This window comes from Leopardus geoffroyi, chromosome B4 (genome assembly GCF_018350155.1).
Source record: "Leopardus geoffroyi isolate Oge1 chromosome B4, O.geoffroyi_Oge1_pat1.0, whole genome shotgun sequence".
In the NCBI taxonomy this organism is placed as follows: domain Eukaryota; kingdom Metazoa; phylum Chordata; class Mammalia; order Carnivora; family Felidae; genus Leopardus; species Leopardus geoffroyi.
In genome coordinates, this window is record NC_059341.1 from 72796513 (window position 1) to 72818077 (window position 21565).

The window sequence follows — 21565 nt, forward strand, 5'->3', positions numbered from 1 at the left end:
GCCCCATGTCAGGCTCTGTGCTGACAGCTCAGAGCCTGGAGCCTGCTTCAGATTCTATGTCTCCCTCTCTCTCTGCCCCTCCCCCATTTGTACTCCCTCTCTCTCTGACTCTTTCTCTCTCAAAAATAAAAGAAACATTAAAAAATATTTTAAAAAAGAGTACACTTATTTTGATGAGCACTAATATATAGAATATTCAATCACTATATTATATACATGAAACTAATATAACCCTGCATGTTAATTATATTGGAATTAAGATAAATTAATAAATAAAGATTAAAATAATAATAAAACATTCACACAGCAAAGGAACAAAAAAACAACCTACTAAATGGGAGAAGATATTTACAAATGATAGATCAAATAAGGGATTAATATGCAAAATATTTAAAGAATTTTACAACTCAACACCAAAAAAAGAATCTGATTAAAAAATGCACAGAAGACCTGAATAGACATTTTTCCAAAGAAGACATACAGATGGCCACAGACACATGAAAGATGCTCAACGTGGCTAACCATCAGAGAAATGCATATCAAAACCATAATGAGTTATCAACCTACACCAGTTAGAATGGCTACAGTGAAATTGACAAGAAACAGTAAGTGTGTGAGGATGTGGAGAAAAAGGAACCCATGGGCACTACTGGTAGGAATGTAAATTAGAACAGCCACTGTGGAAAACAGTATGGAGGTTCCTCAAAACAATAGAAATAACATCCAATAATTCTAGTATTGGGTATTTACCAAATTTGAAAAGATACATGAGGGTGTCTGGGTGACTCAGTTGGTTAAGCATCTGACTCTTGATTTTGGCTCAGGTCATAATTTCACGGTTTCTGAGATCAGTCCCACATCAGGCTCTGCACTGACAGCATAGAGCCTTCTTGGAATTCTCTTTCTCTCTCTGCCCTTCCCCCTACTTGTGCGAGCATGCTCTTTCTTTCAAAGTAAATAAATTTTTAAAAAAGGTATATCCACCCTATGTTTACATTACATATGGCATTATTTACAATAGCCAAGATAGGAAGTAACCTAAGTGTCCATCTGTAGATAAATGGGTAAGGAAAATGTGGTATATATATATGTGTATACACAATGGAATGTTACACCACCATAAGAAAAGATCAGAATGAGCCACTTGTGACAACATGACTGGACCTAGAGGGTATTATGCTAAGTGAGATAAGTCAGACTGAGAAAGACAAATACCATATGATTCTACTTATAAATGGAATCTAAAAAAAATGAATAAACAAAAAGCAGAATCAGAGCTATAAGTACAGAGAACAAACTGGTGGTTGTCAGAAGGGAGGGGGTGGGAAGTTGGGCAAAATGGGTGAAGGGGAGAGGGAGATACAGGTTTCTAGTTATGGAATGAATAAGTCATAGGAATAAAATGCTCAGCATAAGGAATACAGTCGATACTGTAATAGTGATGTAATGGGACAGATGGTAGCTATACTTGTGGTGAACATAGCATAATGTATAAACTTGGAAAATCACTAAGTTGTACACCTGAAACTAATGTAACATGGTATTTCAACTACACTCAAAAAAATGTTAATTAAAAATAAAGTGGTGCCATCTGTGCACTAGAGAGGTTCTCAGAAAAAGCCTTTCTGCATTGCAGTCAAGACATGGGTTAACCTCCAAGGATACTGGAACACATAGTCCTGAGTGAGGTAGGTCATTATGCAAACATGAGCAAGATGAAGGGCCAAAGATGGAGTGAGTATTGTCAGCACTCCTAAGGAAAATAAGAGAGTTCTTAACTGTTTACTCTTCCATTTAGTACAGTAAATAAAAATATCCACTGTGTGTGAGTGGCACAGGAGTTCTTTTTATGTTCAAAGAGAAAGGAAACTATTTTTTTTTTTCAAGATTCTCAAAGAATTGAGGAAGTGAATTGGCTAGGTAAGTGTTGGAGTTCTGGCTTAAGATTTGTGGTCATAAATTTTAAATTGTATGGTTGTGTAGTTGTGAGTTTAGCTCCAGCAGGAGCATGCACAGAGCAGACAGAGTTGTACCTAAGTATGGTTGGGTTTTACCAGTGAGTACGACAGGGGGACAGAGGGGCAAGAAGTTGAGGTTAGGTGGAAGGGAGTGATTATAATGGTTAGCCATGGAATCTAAGCGGGGTAAAAAGACATGTAAGTACACAGGGTAAATGATAACTGAAAAAGTTGGTAGGATCAATAAATTAAAAATCCCCATGGGATCAAAGGATTGTTAAATTCAGAGTGTTTGAGGATCGGAGTTAAAATATAGGAGGTGGTACTCGATAGAGAGCTGCATGCTTGCTGTTGAAGGTGTCACGGACTGAATGTGTCCCCTTCAAATTCGTATGTGGTGGTATCAGGAGATGGGGTTTTGGAAGGTAATTAGGTCATGAGAGTGGAGCCGTCTGAATGGCATAAGTATACCTACAAGAAGAGATTCGAGGGGTGCCTAGGTGGCTCAGTCAGTTAAATGTCCAACTTCAGCTCAGGTCATGCTCTCACGGTTCATGAGTTTGAGCCCCACGTTGGGCTCTGTGCTGGCAGTTGAACGCCTGGAGCCTGCTTCAGATTCTGTATCTCCCTCTCTCTCTTCACCTCCCACACTCATGCTCTGTCTCTCTTTCTCTCTCTCAAAAGTAAACATTAAAAATAATAAAAAAAAAAAAAAAAAAGAAGAGAGTTGAGAGATGATTTTTCTCTCAGCCATGTAGGATATGAGAAAATGGCTACAAACCAGGGAGAGTGCCCTCATCAACCACCTGATATACCAGTGCCTTGATCTTGGATTTCCCAACTTCTTGAACTGTGAGAAACAAATGTTTGCTGTTTAAGCCACCCAGTCTATGATACTATGTTACAGAAGCCCAAACTGACTAAGATGGCAGGGGCGGGGTGGGGGTGGGGGTCATTAGTTTTGTGAGGGTGGGAGGGCATCGGGTGTTGTTTTTTTGTTTTGTCTTTCTGGTAATGACAAGTTCTATGGGCATAGGTTCCTGGGTGTAGTGAAAGAATAAGGTCATAGTAGAGGACAAGGTCAGGGACGAACCGAAGTTTCAGGGTGTGGGATGAAACAGTCATGTGGAAACAGAGATGACCAACACTGATGACAAGTCACTGAGTCACATGCAGTCATCTGAAAAGCAGTAAGAGATATGCTAAAACCTTCAGTGAATACAGACAAGTGACTAGAAGGATTGTAGATGCTTACAGTGTGGTGGAACGAAGGGTGATAACCCAATATAATTCTTCAAAAGGCAAGGATGTTTTTTAGAGCTAAGAACAGCTGTTAGGAGACAAAAGGGAGTAAAGGGGCAACTATTCCACTTCCAGGCCCAGGCGGTTCTGCTGCCTTTACCTCATTTTCCCTAATGCCAGACAAGCCTGGCCAGTGCCTTTTGGAGATAAACAGCATAGGACCGTGAATAGTCATTTTTGATTTGTGAACCATCAAAGTATCCACACAAGAAGTGAAAATAAAATACCACCCAAGTTGGGCTGGAAACTGGAGAAGATTAGCATCTACATGTTCCTTTTTTTAATATGCAAAATACAATTGCAGAGTATGGAAGTCAAAAGACTCTGGTCTCATAGTAATGATTAGAGCCAAAAGTAACTTAATTTCACAAAGTTACTTTGTTTACCGATTCTAAATACATATTCACACATATACATACATGCTTATAAAAACTAATTTTTGTTTATATAATTAAAACTACTTTAGAATTTTTTAAATCCATTAACTATATCTTCTCTTATTACCACAGTTGATAAATAGGTATAATTATTCTATTATAATGGTGTGCATAGAATATTAAATGTAGTGAAGTGAAAATATGATGATTTCACAGTTTTACAACTTTTTCCCTACATAAGCATATTTTACTGTTTTAACTTTGCTGAAAAGATTTATTTTAAGATGTACCCATTTTATTTTTAAATGTGCCCTTGTATTTTGTGTTTCTTTTTCTGCTTAGTGATACTTAATCTTCTTATTATAAACCTTTTATGTGATTTGTATGCATATTACTGCTTTTCAAAGTTGATGAGCTGTTCTCACATTCTTTCAAACACACATAATAGATTGATTTTTAAATTCCTGAATGTTATAAATAATTACTTCTAAAAGAATTCTATGTGAAATCAAAACTTTTCTGTGGAAAACAGATGAATTTTAGTTTATTTAAACTTCTCGATGATTGTCAATGAATTGCTGCGAATACTGTAATAGAATACAACAGAGACGTTGAGGGTGGCACTGAGAGTCTGTATACCCAGATCATTTTATAGGTTCTGGAGAAAAAGAGTTAAGTTACAGTTAAAATTCATTGCTTTTACAGAAATAAAAGCTTGAGAAAGCTTGGACATTCAGAGCATGGTCTCTGGAGTCAGGCTGCCTGGGTTCAAATCCCAGCTTTACCACTTACAAGAAACGTGACCTTGGGGCGCCTGGGTGGCTCAGTTGGTCAAGCATCTGACTTCAGCTCAGGTCATGATCTCATGGTTTGTGGGTTCGAGCGCCACATCTGGCTCTATGCTGACAGCTGGGCACTGCTTTGGATTCTGTATCTTCCTCTCTTTCTGCCCCTCCCCTGCTCACACTGTCTCTCTTTCAAAAATAAATAAACATTAAAAAATATTAAAAAAAAAAAAAAAGGAAATGTGACCTTGAGTGAGTTACTTAAGCTGTCTATGGCAGGCACTATTATTGTCCCTTATACAAAAACTGTCTCTACCCATCTCCTCTGCCCTTTTCTTGTTGACAGAGCATTCACGCTCCTACAAAGGCTAGAACACCAACTATTCCCCTAGCTTCCCTTAAAGTTAGGTAGTATCTGTGATCCAGTCCTGTCCAATGGGATGTGAAAAAAGTCTGTCAGGGATATTCTAGGACAGGTTTTCCTTCCTGTTAAATAGAGAATGGAAGGCAACGCCATTCTTTTTCGGCCAATATTGTTCTGTCTCTCTGATGTCTGAAGCTGTGGCAGCCAAGTTGTGAACTATGAAAGGACAAGCCAGAGGGCCAACCTGAGGGGGACAAAGCAGAAAGAGCTTGGGTCTTTGATGACATCCCTAAGCCACTGGGCAAACCCAGGGAGGTTTTATTAGAGTTCCGTCCTGTTAGATAAGAAAATGTCCTCATTATTTAATCCATATCTAACTGGACGTACTGTTACTTGCTCATAAGAGTATCTTGATATATTCTCCAATTCAGTGTGGGATAGATACAACGACAGCAAATACCTTGTCTTGTTTTTTATCTCAAGAGAAAGTTTTCAACATTGCATAATGACATCTATAAGGTTTTTCAGAAACCCTTTACCAGTAAAACCATTTCTAGTTTACTAAAAGTGTTCTTTAAATTATAAATGCAGGCTGAATTTTTCTGCATTTGTTTAAATTATCATATGATTTTCCTCCTTTATTTTGTTAATGTGACAAACATTCAATTATTTGCAAATTGAATTCCTGGAAACCCAACTTGTTTGTGATGTAATTAGTCTGTTACCCATTTTGGAGATTGCTGAATTTGGTTTGCTCTTTTCACCCATATTTTAAATAAGATTGACCTTTAGTTTTCCTTTCTCACAATGCCATTGTCAGATTTTGGACTGAAGATATGCTGGCTTGATTAAGTGATTTCATAAAAGTCTTTTTCAGTTTTCTGGAAGAGGTTTGCAAGAGTAGAAATTATTTCTTCTTTAAATATATTTTAGAACTTGATAGTTAAACCATGTGGGCCTGTTGTATTCTTCGTAGGAAAGTATTTAATTATAAGTTATTTTTAATAACTGTAAGAATATTCAGGTTTTCTATTTCTTCTTGTGTCAATATTGAATCAAATATATTTTTCCAAGAATGTATTTCACTTCATTCATTAATATATTGGTATAAAATTATCTGTAACATTCTCTTACTATCTTTTTAATATATGCATGTTTTGCAAACATGTAACCTTTTTGATTCTTCACATATTATTTATGTCTTTATTTTTTTTTCTTAATCAGTCTCTTTGCTTTTTATTTCATTCATTTCTGCTTTTATATTCATTATTTTCCACTATTTACTTTCTTTTAAAAAAAATTTTTTTTAACGTTTATTTATTTTTGAGAGACAGAGACAGAGTGTGAGTGGGGGAAGGACAGAGAGAGAGAGGAAGACACAGAACCCGAAACAGACTCTAGGCTCTGAGCTGTCAGCACAGAGCCCAATGCAGGGCTCAAACCCACGAAGATCATGACCTGAGCTGAAGTTGGTCACTTAACCGACTGAGCCACCCAGGTGCCCCTACTTTCTTTTTTTTTTTTTTTTAAGTCTATTTATTTATTTTGAGAGAAAGATCATGAGCAGGGGAGGGGAAGAAAGAGAGGGAGGGAGAGAGAATCCCAACTGGGCTCCTCACTAACAGTGAGGCTCAAACTCACAAAACTGTTAGATCATGACCTGAGCTTAAACTAAGAGTCTGTCACTTAACTGACTGAGCCACCCAGGCACCCCTTTTATAATTGTTTCATCTACCTGCAAAAAGGAACCTTTTCCATCCTTTTACCTTTAGCCTTCCTGAATATATACATGCTTTGGATGTGTCTCTTATAAAGATATAAAATTAGATATTTTAATCCAATCTGATAATCCTCTCTTTAATTGGAGTATTTAATCTATTAATATTCAATGCAAGTGTTGATTTACTTGAATTAAAATATATCATTTTACTCAGCTTTTTATTCGTCCCATGTCTTTTACATTCCTTTTTATCCTTTCTCCTTTCTTCCCTTCTTTTAGATCAATTGTTTTTCTACTTCATATTTTCCTTAGTCAGCTTCGAAATTAGTTATATGCTGTTTTATTATTCTGTAGTAATTATCCAGAGATTTCAACATGCATACTTGATTTATCAAAGTAATCTTTTTTTTGAGTTTATTTATTTATTTTGAGAGAGAGCACATGAGCAGGGGAGGGGTAGAGAGAGAGAATCCAAAGCAAACCCCATGCTGTCAGTATAGAGCAAAACATGGAACTTAGATCTCACAAACCATAAGATCATGACCTAAGCCAAAATCAAGAGTCAGACATTTAGCCAACTGAGCCACCCAGGTGCCACTATCAAAGTAAGCTTAGTTGATGCTTTTACTCTCTTCTGAGGTGATGAAAGGACCTTGGAATACTTGGACACTATTAACTCTCCTCCCAACTTACATGCTATTATTGTCATATATTTCAAGTCCTCTATATTCTTTAAACTACATAAGTCATAATAATTGTTGTTTATAATTATTTATAATTGTAAATACATATTCATAAATACATAATAATTTATGTTTACTGAAATTTTTACCATTTCTTTTATTCATCTTCCCACTCTTACTCTCTGAATTTCTATTTAGTATCACTTTCCTTCTTCCAGAAAAATATATTTCAGGTTTTATTTACTATGGATCTTCTGGTAGAAAATTCTCACCATTTTTGTTTAATTCATCTTTATTATGGAAGGATATTTTGATTGGGTATAAAGAATTCTAGATTGGTGCATCCGTTCATATTATTGCTTTCAGGCTTTCATTGTTTCTATTGAGAGAGCATCTCTCAGACTGCTCTTTCTTCAATGTAATCTCTTCTTCCCCTAGATGTTTTTCCTCTTTTTAATTGTTATTCTTCAGTTTTACTATGATGGATTCAGATGTGCATATCATTTTATTTGTCCTGAATCCAATCATATAGTTTCTTAAACCCGTGATTTGTTGTCTTTTAGCAGTTTTTGAAAAAAAGTCACCCTTTATCTCTTCAAATATTGATTCTTCCCATTTCTGTGTTATGTCTTCCTGGCACTCCAATTAAATGTGGATTAGACCTTTATATTCTTTCTTCTGTGTTTTTCGCATTTATCTCCTCACATTTTGCTTAGATCTTCATCTGAAGTTTAGATATTTTCTTCCAAGCTCTTTCAATTCACCAGTTCTCTCTTCAGTTGTGTGTAAATTACTGTTAATCCACCCACTGATTTCTTAATTTTGGTTGTATTTTTTACTTGCAAAATTTATGTTTGGATAAGGGGTTTTTGGAGGAGTCAAATGTGCTGTTATTTTTTGTAGTTTCCAACTCATGAGCTAAATTATTTTATTTTATTTTATTTTTTATCTCCTTGAACTTAGCGAGCAGGTTATTTTAAAACCAGTGTCTTATTAATTTAATATCTAGTGGTCTTACGGTTCTGTGTTTATTGTCTGTTGTCTCTACTGATTGTCTTTATGCTGACTAATCTCCTTATATGCCACATTATTACTGACTGTGTACCACATATTGTATATAAAACTTTGTGAAATGCCAATAATCCTATATATTTTTCCAATCAATGATTTTACTGCAGGCCACATGGAGAGTTTATCCAAATCCTAAACATTTACAGATTAAAATAGATATTTAGGTATATCTAAAAGGGAAATTGCTGAATATAAAAATTAAAGCTGGAGTAAGCTGTCTCTTTTTTTTTCTTATGTTTTTTTAAATAGTTTAAGTTTCTGCTAATCATGTCAAACTCTCATTTTTTTTTTCTTAACTATTCCCCATACTTGAGTCAGCATGTATCCATTTCAATTATTTCAGTTGTATATGACAGAGAAATCTAAAATAGCTCAAGACTAGAATTTACTAGAAAGTTACCAAAGACTCAGGATCCTTCCAGTTCATAGCTCTGCCATCCACAGAATGTGATTCTAATACTCAAGGTCCATACGGCTGCTAGAGCTTCAACATCACATCTATATTCCAGGGAGACACAATATTTTTGTTTACATTTTATTGGCTAGAACACCATCACATCAACCTAGAAATATAGTCCATGACCTATGTAAAATGTGTGTTCATTCATGAAAGTGAAAGAGGTGAATTAATATTAGGTGTTAACAGTCTGTGCCTCAAAGGGCCATGGATTAAGAAACAAAGAGATCAGGGCGCCTGGGTGGCGCAGTCGGTTAAGCGTCCGACTTCAGCCAGGTCACGATCTCGCGGTCCGTGAGTTCGAGCCCCGCGTCAGGCTCTGGGCTGATGGCTCACTCAGAGCCTGGAGCCTGTTTCCGATTCTGTGTCTCCCTCTCTCTCTGCCCCTCCCCCGTTCATGCTCTGTCTCTCTCTGTCCCAAAAATAAATAAACGTTGAAAAAAAAAAATTAAAAAAAGAAACAAAGAGAATTGTAGTGAATTTACTGAAAAACTAAATTAGGTTGTGAAAATGTAGTATTTTCCAGGTTATTTATCCCTAATGCAACCAACAGCAAGGAGGGCATCATGAGAAAAGAAATCAAGGCTTGAGAACCTGAGTTGGAGAAAAAAATTATTTGAAAAAATAAAAAAAGGAATAAAAATGTATAGGCAAAACGAATAGGTGAAGAGTGACTTTCCAGGCAGCTTGATACAGTTTAGAAAACTTGTAAATTAAATACCAAGCTCATATTTTTCAGATGGAATATTTTTGTACTATACTGTTGGATGTGCAGGAATCAGAACACCTTAAAAGGTATGCCTGTCACTTTCAGGATGAATCCTTTCAGAAAAAAATGCTCAAACACTCATATCTACCTCTTAATTAAACACATGACAATTTGATTTCTCACTCATGAAATATTTTCTCTAGACCATGTCCAAAATAGCACTTTGGCTGGCTAGGTTTGTGAGGCATTATTCATAGCACCTGCCCTTGTGGAATTCTAGGGGACTCCAGAGGATTTTATGCAAGTGATGTCAAAGGGTAACACAAGATGTTTTGTAAAGTAGGTTAACATAAACATTTTCAAATAATTACTTGGTTTGGAGACTATCTACTCACTTAACGTATTTTCCAATAATTCTTATATTTGGTAAACTCTCTTCCTGAGCCTCAAATTGTCATACATATTTATGCTGTTAATTTTCCAGTGACTATTCTAAAATATGTCACTGTTGATCGATGGATCTAAATTCTAAATGCTATCATGTTTTAAAATGCAAATCTGCATTGCACAATGTCCCTTGCCTTCTTTTTCTTTCAGGGCATTCTTACCTCTGGTCTGTGCTTTGCAATATTATAGCTTGTAATAATCTGCCTCTGATGCTAGAAACCAAAGTTAAGAAAATCCATTTAATTCAACAACAACAACAAAGTCTTGGGGAAAAAAAGAATGTACTTTTTCCTTAGTTCATTTAAAAGCAAATGAAAGTTTAGCTCTCAGGAGGGAAGAGATAGGTCAGGCTGTCTTTTGCCCACTTGCCAGATGATGCTAACAAGCCATTGTCTTTCCCCACTCAGGCATGAATGCCTGAGAACTCTTTTTCCTCTGCTTACCATTGCCTTAACCAGCAATACTCTTCTCAGACAGCAAGATACCTGAATGTCTAAACATTTATCTATACTAATACAGGCCCATTCCATGTGAATGCCTGCCAGGCAGGAACTAGGCTGTCAGCTTCATCCCATCAAAAAGACTTTCAGTCCCAAGGACTGATGGCAGGTTCCAATTGTTAAGTCATTCTTGCTTGAACTGAATTTTAAAGTCAGGCTCCTACTGTTAAAGAATGGAGCTCAAAGAGCGCATTTAGCCAGAAATGTTGCAATTCTAAATATAATACTCTTGGCTATGGATTTTGTTCTTGTTGTCATTATTTTTAAAATTTGGGTACTGAGTGAAACTCGAGGGCAGCAAATAATGTGGAAGGGCAACCAATACTGCATAATAGTTCTTGTTTTGGTACATTTGCTTTGTAGTGATTTATTAAGGGAGACTGAAAAAGCCTGATTAAAATGCATAAACAGTGCTGAACAGTAAACAACCATGTCTAAGGATGAAAAAATGGGACCCACATGCTGTGCATGGAAATTGCCCTTAACAACATGGCCTATTGTTGAACAGATAGGAAGCCAAAGGTTGCTTGTAATCAAATTTGAAGTTTCCCATCACTTATAAAAGCAACACTTCCTTGTGCAAACGTTTCAATTTGTTGTAGTTAAAAACTGCTTCCTGACTTAATCCGTACAGAAACCAGGAGCTCTTTTGACTGTCAGGTGGAGAGAAAAATTTAGAGAGCCCACTAGACTCAAAAAGACTAAATGAAACCAAGTTTGTATGTTGAGGGAGAAATTACATCTAAAGAATTAACAGGAGCAAATTGAAGCAGCACAGAGCTCAAGATATTTATTTATTTTTTTTTTAGTATTTCATTTAAGCAGTCAAAAAGGAGTTCGATGGCTTGCCTAGGTGCTCACATCACTTCTTTCTGTCACTGAGAAATAAAACAAATGTTAAAGAAAATTTTTAAAAAATGGCTCACTAGAGCCTGAATCCAGCCTATGGGGAAAGACTCAAAGAGAAAAATCATTAACAATATCACAAGACTGATACGATGGCTGAATTGCATAAGTATAAATTATTATATGATAATTCCTAAAATTTATGGTTTGAAGAATGATTGTTAATGAAAAAGATAAAAAAAAATAACTGTAAACTTTTAAGCCATGTTTATGCTTCCACTGTATGGATACGGTAGAGGATAAAGAAAAATAAAGAAGGAAGTTTAATTTCTTTTTAAATACTATTTGTATTGTAATCTATAGTGTCTTAAAGTGGAAAGCACTTTTAAACTGCTTTAATACCTTTCTCAAAGAAAGTTAAAGAATGAACAAAAAAGTCATTTTCCATCCCCCTAACCAAATATGCCTGTAGCAGCAATTAAAAAACAATTCACAAGTCTTTAAAAAGATTCTTAAGTCATAAGTCATGAAAAAATTCATAAGTCATAAAATCTTATGCTTAAGTATTTAGGTCTTTTCCATTTTCCGGTAATAATATGGTAATGAGCATCCTTATACTGTAATCTTTTATACCTTTCTCATTATTTATCTGGCACAAATTTCCTCACATACAATTTCTAGATCATGGGGCATGAAAATTTTACTTACTGAAAACTGGCCTTCCAGAAAAGTCTTACCATTGTTCATCCTACTAGTAGTACATGAAACTATATTGGAACCATCACTTGGTGTTATTTCTTCTTAATATGTGCCAAATTAATAAGTGAAAATGGCATCTTTTAAAAATAATTTGCATGTCTTTGACACACCTTTTAGAATTTTAATAATTCTCATGATTTTTTTCATTGTTCTTCCTGTATGAATGATCTCTTAATAATGTCTGATCCTTTCATAGGGCAGTGGGAAGATTAAATGAGGTAATTCATATAAAGCACTTAATAGAGTGATTAGAAAATCTGAAGTGTTTAATAATAGTTAATGAGTTTTAGTTACCATTATGGGTATTGATTTGTTTTCTCTCTTATTACAGATGCAAAGGTGGTCAGTAAGGAAACTCAACTTAAACAAAGATGGCATTGAGCATGTAAATGAAGATACGTGCTTAATAGTAAAAGTAAAATTATCCTTTCCATAAAGAACATGAAATTACAAATCTGTGGAGAGAAGAAGTTCTTGGTAAGTAATTTATTCATGCTTCTCCTAATCCCTGTAACCACCACAAGCACTTCCCTTTACCTTAGGAACAGAGCCATGAGTCCAAGTTTCCAGTGCACAGAGGTTTAGGGGTATTTGTTATCCTGAGAACTGCCTTGTGGACCACTTAGGCATGTATGCAGGGGGATACAAAGCTGCCAGCTATGAGGAAGGAAATGCAAATATGGGCCAAGTAGGACCTCAGCGGCCAGGATCAACAACAGAAGGAGCATCAAAGGGGCTCTTACTCTACCTCAAAACCAGAAAGTAGGCTTTTCAGTACATTAAGAGAGAGTGGCTAATTTTTCCTAACGTCATGAGTATAATTTCCAATTTGGCAATAATTGCAATCATCCTGCTAAACTAAAACTCCCTGCCTCTAAATTCTTGCCTCACCCATCCCTCATTACATTGCTACAGATGTGTCATCCGAAACAGGATGGATTATGCTCTTTCATTTTAGAATACTTTAACCTCAAAAAATAAAAAAATAAGCCCTTCCTCCACCTCCATACTGTTGCTCATGAAAGTAAGTCTTAACCATTAGCATAACATCCGAGACCATCCTCCATCCAGCCCTAACCTACCTTTTTCAGCAACAACTCCACCTCGTTTTTCTGTGCATCCTGTGCCCCCGGTACTAGTCTGCTCACCATTTCTCAACATGACCATGAGTATTCATCCCTCCAAGGTTTTGCTCATGTTAACTGTTCCCTGGGCCTGGAATACCTTCTCTCCCTTTTCTGTTGACAGAGAAGCTGCATATTCTTCCAAGTTCTACCCAGATCCTTTCCATCAAATTTAATCACTCCTTCCTCTGTAGTCTTTTTTTTTTTTTTAATGTTTATTTACTTTTGAGAGAGAGCATGAGCAGGGAGGGGCAGAGAGACAGGGAGATTGGAGGGTCTGAAGCAGACTCTGTGCTGACAGCAGAGAGCCCGATGCGGGGCCCGAACTCATGAACCATGAGATCATGACCTGAGCTGAAGTTAGACACTCAACCAACTGAGCCACCCAGGCACCCCCTTTTCTCTGCAGTCTTAATACACAATCTATTTGGCACATTTCCTTCTGCCTTGTGTTATTGATGGTTATTTACACAAATGCTTTTCTCTTTAGATTATAAGCATGCAAGAAACAGTGACGATGTTTTAATCATGTTTGATTTCCCCACAGCCTAGCACAATAGTTCACAAAAAAGAAGTGCCTGCCCAGTAATTGTTTTGTGAATTGGACTGAATATTCAATTACCAGTTTGAGTTGCTTTCTATATAAATATGACAAATATGTCTATGAGAAATGGACACTCCCCATTAGTTCCAAAGTAGAGTTGCCAGATAAAATACAGAACACATGGTTAAATTTGAATTTGAATTTGAATTTGAAATTCAAATTTAACTGGATGTCCCATTTTTTATTTGCTAAATCTGGCAACTTTAGTCCAAACACATGCCAGTTTCACCACTGTCAGGGTTAACTCCAGGGCAAGAGTGAATTAGTGTGGGCGTAAATCTCTTCCCATCCAATTCTGCTGCAGTGATGTGTATACATAGCTACCATGAATCCTCTTCACGTGATAATACTTTTTTTAAAAGGCAGAAGAACAAAGGTAGTCATTTATAACTTATCCTTACTTTCTCAAAAATATAGTGGATATTTGAGGAACTCAAGAGAATAGTTCCAGGTATTAATACAAATTCTTCAAATAGCTGGCTGTTCTGATTAATAAGATTGCAAGGCAAACTTTGAGGTCCCTGAGACATTCTGTTTTTGTATCATCATCTGGGACATTTCTTCACACTGCCCTTGGTCTCTTTTATAATCTCTCTCGTAGCCCAACCACAATGGGGTCATTGTGTGGACTCTTCTTGTGGCAACCTTCCATGCTCAGCCCTGAGGATCCATGTCTGTCCCAGGTTATTTGATAACATCCTCTAACTTTACCCCTGTCCTGCACTCACGTCTCACCCCCACCACTTTTCTGGTTTCCTAGGCAACAGTTTTTTGGCAATAATAAACTGATGCTTGCCGGTATACAATGAGAGGAGATCAATAGAACCCTCAGGATTCTCATTTGTTTCTAGATAACATCTGCAGTTTAACCTTCTGGGGACAATCCCTGGCTCTTCCAAAGTTATCTGATCAAAGAAGGTTGGAATTTCCTGTAGGAGTGGGTGATGTGCTCTGGGAGGGAATTATTTTTTGGAGCAAGAAACCTTGCAGTATCCTTCAAATCAAATTATGTGAGCAGCTGTCTGCTGATGAGTTAAGCAGAACCTCTTATTTTAGGAAATATAGTATGTTCAGACCTCACCATTTTGACTACAATGTAATTTTCTATTTATTCAAATGACATCTAAGTTGAGCTCCTAGTTGCCCATAAGAAACTTTAGAGCTCTTCAGAAGGGCACTCTTATTGCCTCCTCCAGCCCTTTAGAGAAGATACCCCTTACTGTCTTCAAGCCCAGCCTCCATTGAATCTCTGTTCCTCTGACTTCTGCAGACAAATCTCCCAGGAGCCCATGGCTTCACTGGAAAAACACTCCCACAGAACCCCAGACACATTTAAAGTAACACAATTGATTAATTGCAGAGAATATGTTTCTGGCCATGCAACATATTGAAAAAGCAACTGTCATTAGGATAAAGCCAATGACTTTGGCCACTTTTTAGCAACTGCAGTTTGGTCATTCACACAAACCATTAACATATGTGAAGGAACCTGTAGGGAAATTGTGCCTGCTGAATGAAGCAGAACAGAGGCTGTGCTTGGGTTTTCAGAACACCTTCTGACAGGAGAGTGGACAGCCTTCTATCTGCCAGCATACTGCTCCACACTCTAGAGTTGTGAAGGTCAGCATTGTAAGTAACATGTGCATTAGGACTCTGGTTGCTGGTATGTGAAACCAACTGTAGCTGGCTCTTCAAAAACAAAAATGAGGGCACCGGGGTGGCTCCATTGGTTAAGCCTCCAACTTAGGCTCAGGTCATGATCTGGCGGTTTTTGAGTTCGAGCCCCACATCAGGCTCTGTGCTGACAGCTCAGAGCCTGGAGCTGCTTCAGATTCTGGGTCCCTTTCTCTCTGCCTCTCTCTGTCTCTCTCTCTCAAAAATAAATAAACATTTAAAAAAATTTTTTTTAAATACAGAACACAAAAATAAAGAGAAATATATCATAAAGATGTAATGATTCAAGGGAGTGCAAGGCAATTCAGGAGAATTCTCAGAGCTTAAGGAAAGGAGAGGCTAATGGGTATTGAAAATGGGAATCTCCAGAAAATTCATAATCCTGCCTCTCAGCTCACTTTCTCTCTGTTTTCCATTCCTTTTTCTCTTCTGCCATCAGTTTCCTCTACTCCCAAATCTTCATGGAGATTTGACCCACTATAATGTCGTCAGTACCATAAATATAATAAAAATTTTCCTTGAAGGGTGGAGTTATATTTCTCAAAATGGCTGCCAGGGGCCCAGCCTCACTTAGATGGGAGAGAAGTAAAGGAGTCATTGCAAGCTGGACAAACACTACAAAAGCTGTGGACTGCAAGCAGTCACATCCACCATTTCCCTGGTGTTTGCCTGACTAAAACAAACTGGAAGAGGAAATAGTGAAGATGCTAGATATCTGGTTATATGTTGATGTTAAGCTGACAACAAAGCAAATTTAAAATGGTAGTAAAGCATACTCAAAAAATTGTAACTCAAAAAATGGAATGTACCATAGCATATATCAGAAACTCCTATCCCACAAACTCTAACAGTGCACTTATCTGTCTTCTCTGATCCCTAAGCAGGATACCTCTTAGAAATAAAACTTAGTTTAAATGATTTAAAATAACATCATTCCATCTGGGCTCATAAAGGGTTTTTTGTTTTGTTTTGTTTTTTTGTTTTTGTTTTTTTGTTTTTTTTTTACTCTCAAATTACTGCTAGTTTACTATTGGCAGAGTTTGGACCTCCTGCATAAGTAAATTTCCTCAGTGCAATCAGATTTCATTCAAAATACTGTCAAAAGAAGTGAAAACCCATCTTATAAAAAGTAACTTGTGAATGCCATTCAGCTCTGTGATAGGAACTAATAATAAATGTGAATGAAGTCTTGCTTACTCAGTATTTCTCCTCACTTTTATTCTTTTCTTTAGTGCCCCTTTCTCTAATGGTAATACCTTCTAGTTTTCTCTTACAGTCATTTCCAAGGCATTTTTGTGCACTACTATAATAAAAAAAATCAGTACATTCCTCCAAATTATGTTTATTTATTTACTAAAATATATGCATTATAAAGTGAATAAATAATGAAAATTTTATAAGGTGATCTATAATAAATATAAACAGAAGGGCTGGTATTTTCTGTCTCTGCCCCAATGATCATCTTCTGTGCTGGTCTATAGTCACAGGACAGCTAGTACTTCTAAGTTGAATTGTTGTTAGTGAATTATTTTTCATGCCCTAAAGGACACTCATGAACTTTAGATACAGGGTGTTCTTGGTTCACATTCATCTTAAAATGAATTCTCCAAAGCTAAACTTTTCACTGCGTTTAAGTGTCATGAAAATTTGTCCACAGTACCAAAAACTACTGAATGGGTGTAAAAGTGACCATCATCAAACCAGCAAAGTAAAAACACACACACACACACACACACACACACACACACACATTAGATAAAGTTAGATATGATGGTGTGGCGGGTGGGTGGGGCTTTGACAGTAAAGCCACCCACACTGAAGTAGGTAGAGCAGTAGCTCAGACTCTGGCTGACTGAGACCCACAGGACCGCAGTAGAAGAGAAGAAGGGAAGCCGGTTGGATAATGATGCTCTCCAATGACCAAATTCTCTTGCTTTGTCTTTACTTTCTTTCCTTTTGTCCACCCTCAGACACTGAGACACTGCAGTGATGCTGACTCTGCCAGCATTTCAGACCAAAAGGAAATCATGGGAGGCAGTAATAAATAGACCAGCAATCCTGTCTTTTAATAAAGCCCTTATCACAAAGGGAATGACCAAAATTTAACAACAAAACAAAAATAATATTTATTAAAAGAATGGCAGGCAAAGGATTTATACATAAGTACATACAAATTAATGAGAACAGTAAGACCCTTCACTAAGTATTTCAACAAAGGCTAGTCACAAAAAAAAAAAAAATGATTGAATAGCAAATGTGTGGGGAAATGTTCTATTTTTATTTTTTTAAGAAGTCATAAGTTAAAACAGATACTAACTTTCCTCTATCAAATTAGCAAAGATTTTATTTATGTTTTTATTTTTGAGAGAGAGAGAGCACAAGCAGGGGAGAGGCAGTGAGAGAGGAAGACACAGAATCTGAAGCAAGCTCCAGGCTCTGAGCTGTCAACTGTCAGCAAGAGCCTGACTCTGACATGGGGCTCGAACTCATGAAGCGTGAGATCATGACCTATGCGAAAGCCAGACGCTTAACCAACTGAGCCACCCAGGCACCCCAAATTAGCAAAGATTTTAAACTGTCATAAAGATACTGGCCAGAGCAGTGAAATGAGCTGTTGAATTCATCACAGTTAGAAGAAGCGTATATTAACCTGACCCTTTGGAAATTATTATTTCAATGCAGATCAACAGCTGTAAGATGTATATTTCCTTTGATTTAGTAACTCTTCTGTTAATTTATCTTAGGAAAATCAAAAACAAGAATTTAGAGACCAATCTGTTTACTGACACACTATATAAAGCATTAAAAATTATTTTAAGCAACAGATTATTTTATGATCTGAAAGTAAGTAAATTGTGATATAGCTACACAATACATCATTGTTCAGCTTCTACAATTTATGTTTATTAGGAGAGCTTGGTAGCATGATGGATGCTTATGTTAAAGTCATCAATGAAAAAAAAGTAAGATATGCATTTGGCCTACAGTAATAACCAAGAAGCAAAATACATCGAAAGAAGGTTCTAGGTAGAAGTAGCCAAAAATTCGGAGTTATTTTTCTTGGTTGGTGGATCTATGAATGATTTTAGTTTCTTCTTTCTATAGTTTAGTTTCCATTTGTATATGTCTTTTGAAAGTTGTATTCATGTAGCATATTTTTTGAGGACATATCTACCCTGTTCCAGACACTATCCTAAGTGCTTAGGATAAAGCAAACACAAAACCAAAATTTTCACACTCAGTAGTACTGCCAGATTTAGCATAAATACATAGGAATCTCATTAAGTTAGAATTTCAGATAAACAATGAATAATTTTTTAGTAGAAGTGTAGTACTTTATTTGGCAACCCTGTCAGAGAATTTAATTCACTGGGGGATAAATTTTCTACAATGAGCATGAATTAACTTTTTAAATTTATTTTTTATTATAGCAAAATACACCTAACATAACATTTGCCATTTTAACCATACTAAATATACCAGGCAATGGTATTAAGTTCACTCACAATGCTGTGACTACTATCTGGTTCCAGAACTACCACAAAGTTCTCAAAGAGAGAACTCTCTATATATTAGGCATTCACTCCTCAGTTTCCACTCTCCCCAATGCCTGACAGTCACTAATCTGCTTTCTGTCACTGTAGATTTGCCCATTCTGGATATTTCATATAGATGGAATCATATATGCTGTGTTATCAGATTTCATATAAATGGAATCATATAAGACCTTTTGGGTCTGGCATCTTTCAGTTGATGTTTTTAAGGTTCATCCACATTGTAGCATGTATCAGACTGCCTTTTGTATGTATATACCACATCTTGTTTATCCATTTATCTCTTGATGGACATTTGGGTTTCCACCTTTTGGCTATTGTGAGGTATGTATTAATTTTATACTTTCAAAAAATAAGTTTGAGTTAAACCATTAAAAACCCCAGGGGATAATGAAAATCTTTCTCAGAGCCCCCTCTCTCTCAGTTTTCTATGTGTAAATTACTTTGTAAAGTAGAGGGCCAGGCAATAATCAAGACAGAATAATGTATTAAGCAAAATAAAATAAAATATGGCAGATATAAAGAAGCACAAAAGATAGATCTTGCCATCAAGAAGCTTATACCAAATTCTGGCAAATGAAAGTCAAAAGTCCAGCATTTAATCCCAGTGAGGCTACTCTGCCTCTCGTTAGAAACAGTTGAGTTTAGATGACCATTTCAGGGCTGCCCCTAGAACAATAAGTAGGGCACGTGACATCTGCATGGTTAAAAAGCTTACCGAGAAAGCTGTGCTTCCCAGAAAAAAAGCAAGACTCTTATCCAAAGATAAGTCATATTTTCCAACCTTTAAAGCTACAAAAGTTCAGAAATATTGGAGTCCCTCTTCCAGCACCTCCTCACAGCCCATGTAAGATAACTGATTCCTGCCTTCCCATTTTTAGTGAATGTTCTTTTGTTGTAGGTCCTCTGAGGTTTTCAGACTTACATCAGTAAATTCTTCTTCCAACAGCTGGGGTAAGCTGGCTTGCAAAACCTCAAGCCAGCATCATCTCAGAGCATTATGTACCATAAGAGATAGAGGCGACATGGGGGCATCTTCACACTTCTTTTTCCTTTGGCAGGAGCCCAAGCAACCATTGCCTGACCCAAAGCCGAAGAAAACACAAAAGGGTAAAGGGGAGTAAGATGGGGTAGTGAAGAGCAGAGTCAGAGACTCGAGAGTCCTCGAGGGTCTTATATGGGTCACTTGGTTCATTCTCTCTTCCAGAATTTGCCAGACTTTCCTTCTTTTGCCCTTGCTCTAGTTACCTGCCTTTACCTTACCTCCGACTAGCCGCTGATGAGAATTTTGTGTTTTTCCTTTGAGGCTCAGTGCAAACCCTACCTTCTCCAAAGAGGCTTTGCCAGTCTTCTTGTTCATCTTTGGAAGGTTTTGGAAAGTCTTGCAAAGAGGTTTTGCTGATTCTTGTTCCTTCCTTCCAAAGAAGGAAGATGTGATTTCTTCCTTCTTTGGACTTTATCTTACCATATGTATTATAATTACTGAATATTCTAGTTACTTATATTTGTGTTTTTGTGTTGGTACTTGTTCCCCTTCCTTACTGCCATCCAACAGACATAATACAATCCTCACACGTTGTCTCCTCATGGTAGCAACTACATTCCACTTGTTTCTAAATCCTCTCCACCCTTTATTCTGCCACACACCCATGATGGGTTGACTAGTGTCATACTCAGGCATGATATTCAGAAGAAAGTATTTAATAGGTCAATAGTTGCTTTTTTTAGACTCCCAATTTCAGAGGCAAAGAAGTCTCTTCAAATACAAAATGCCCAAATAACAGGGTCGTGGTGTTTGCATGCTCACTGCAAGCTGGAACTATTTGATTCTCTATATTATCTGGATAGATGGAGCGTCTGCTCTCCTTTGATTCTTAGAAGCATTTGTCTTATAAGGGCGCCTGGGTGGCTCAGTTGGTTAAGCTTCCGACTCTTGATTTCAGCTCAGGCTACAGTGCGGACCCTGCTTGGGGTTCTCTCTCCCTCTCTCTCTCTGCCACTCCCCCACTTGCAGTCTCTCTGTCTCTCAAAATAAATAAATAAAGTTAAAAAAAAAAAGAATTTGTCTTTTAGGGTGTAAAAGGGAGAATTTAGGTCACGCCTCTCTAGATACCTCCCAAAGAGTACCCTTCCTTCATTTTCATTTTTTTACCTTTAACCATTATTTTTCTACACTTAATTTCTCATCTTTCTACATCAAATCATACAAACTTTTATCCTGTTACTATTTTAATAGTTTTTCTGTAGTTTTAACCCAAATATTACAAATGATCATACCCTAGAATAATTTCCATATTTATGTGAAAAGTGGGAAAATAGTACTCTCCCATAGAGAAAATAACCAAAGCATTAATATCCTTAACCCAGAGTACCTGGGGATATTGTTGTGAATCAGACTGCTGACCTTTCATATCACCCTAATAGCAGTAGGGTTGTCAACACTTGACTTATCCATTCCTTCAACAAATAGTTATTGACTATAATGTCTGAGATACTGCACTAAGATGCACACTGGCTCATTTTCCTCCTAACCCTGTTCTTGTTCTCTTTTGCCAGCATAGACTTTCCAACCATCCCTTAAGGACTGGTGTTCTCCAGGGGTGTGTTCTTGAGTCCCTTCTGTTATTGGGA

At 36.8% G+C, this 21565-nt stretch overlaps 1 long non-coding RNA gene across 1 annotated transcript in view; it reads left to right on the plus strand.

Annotated features, from left to right (window-relative positions):
* Nucleotides 1–21565, plus strand: part of LOC123590614 — a 42239-nt gene that overhangs the window by 5529 nt on the left and 15145 nt on the right. Inside the window, exon 3 of the long non-coding RNA XR_006708873.1 lies at nt 12310–12455. This is a non-coding gene — a long non-coding RNA (uncharacterized LOC123590614). The remainder of the gene's footprint in view (nt 1–12309; nt 12456–21565) is intronic.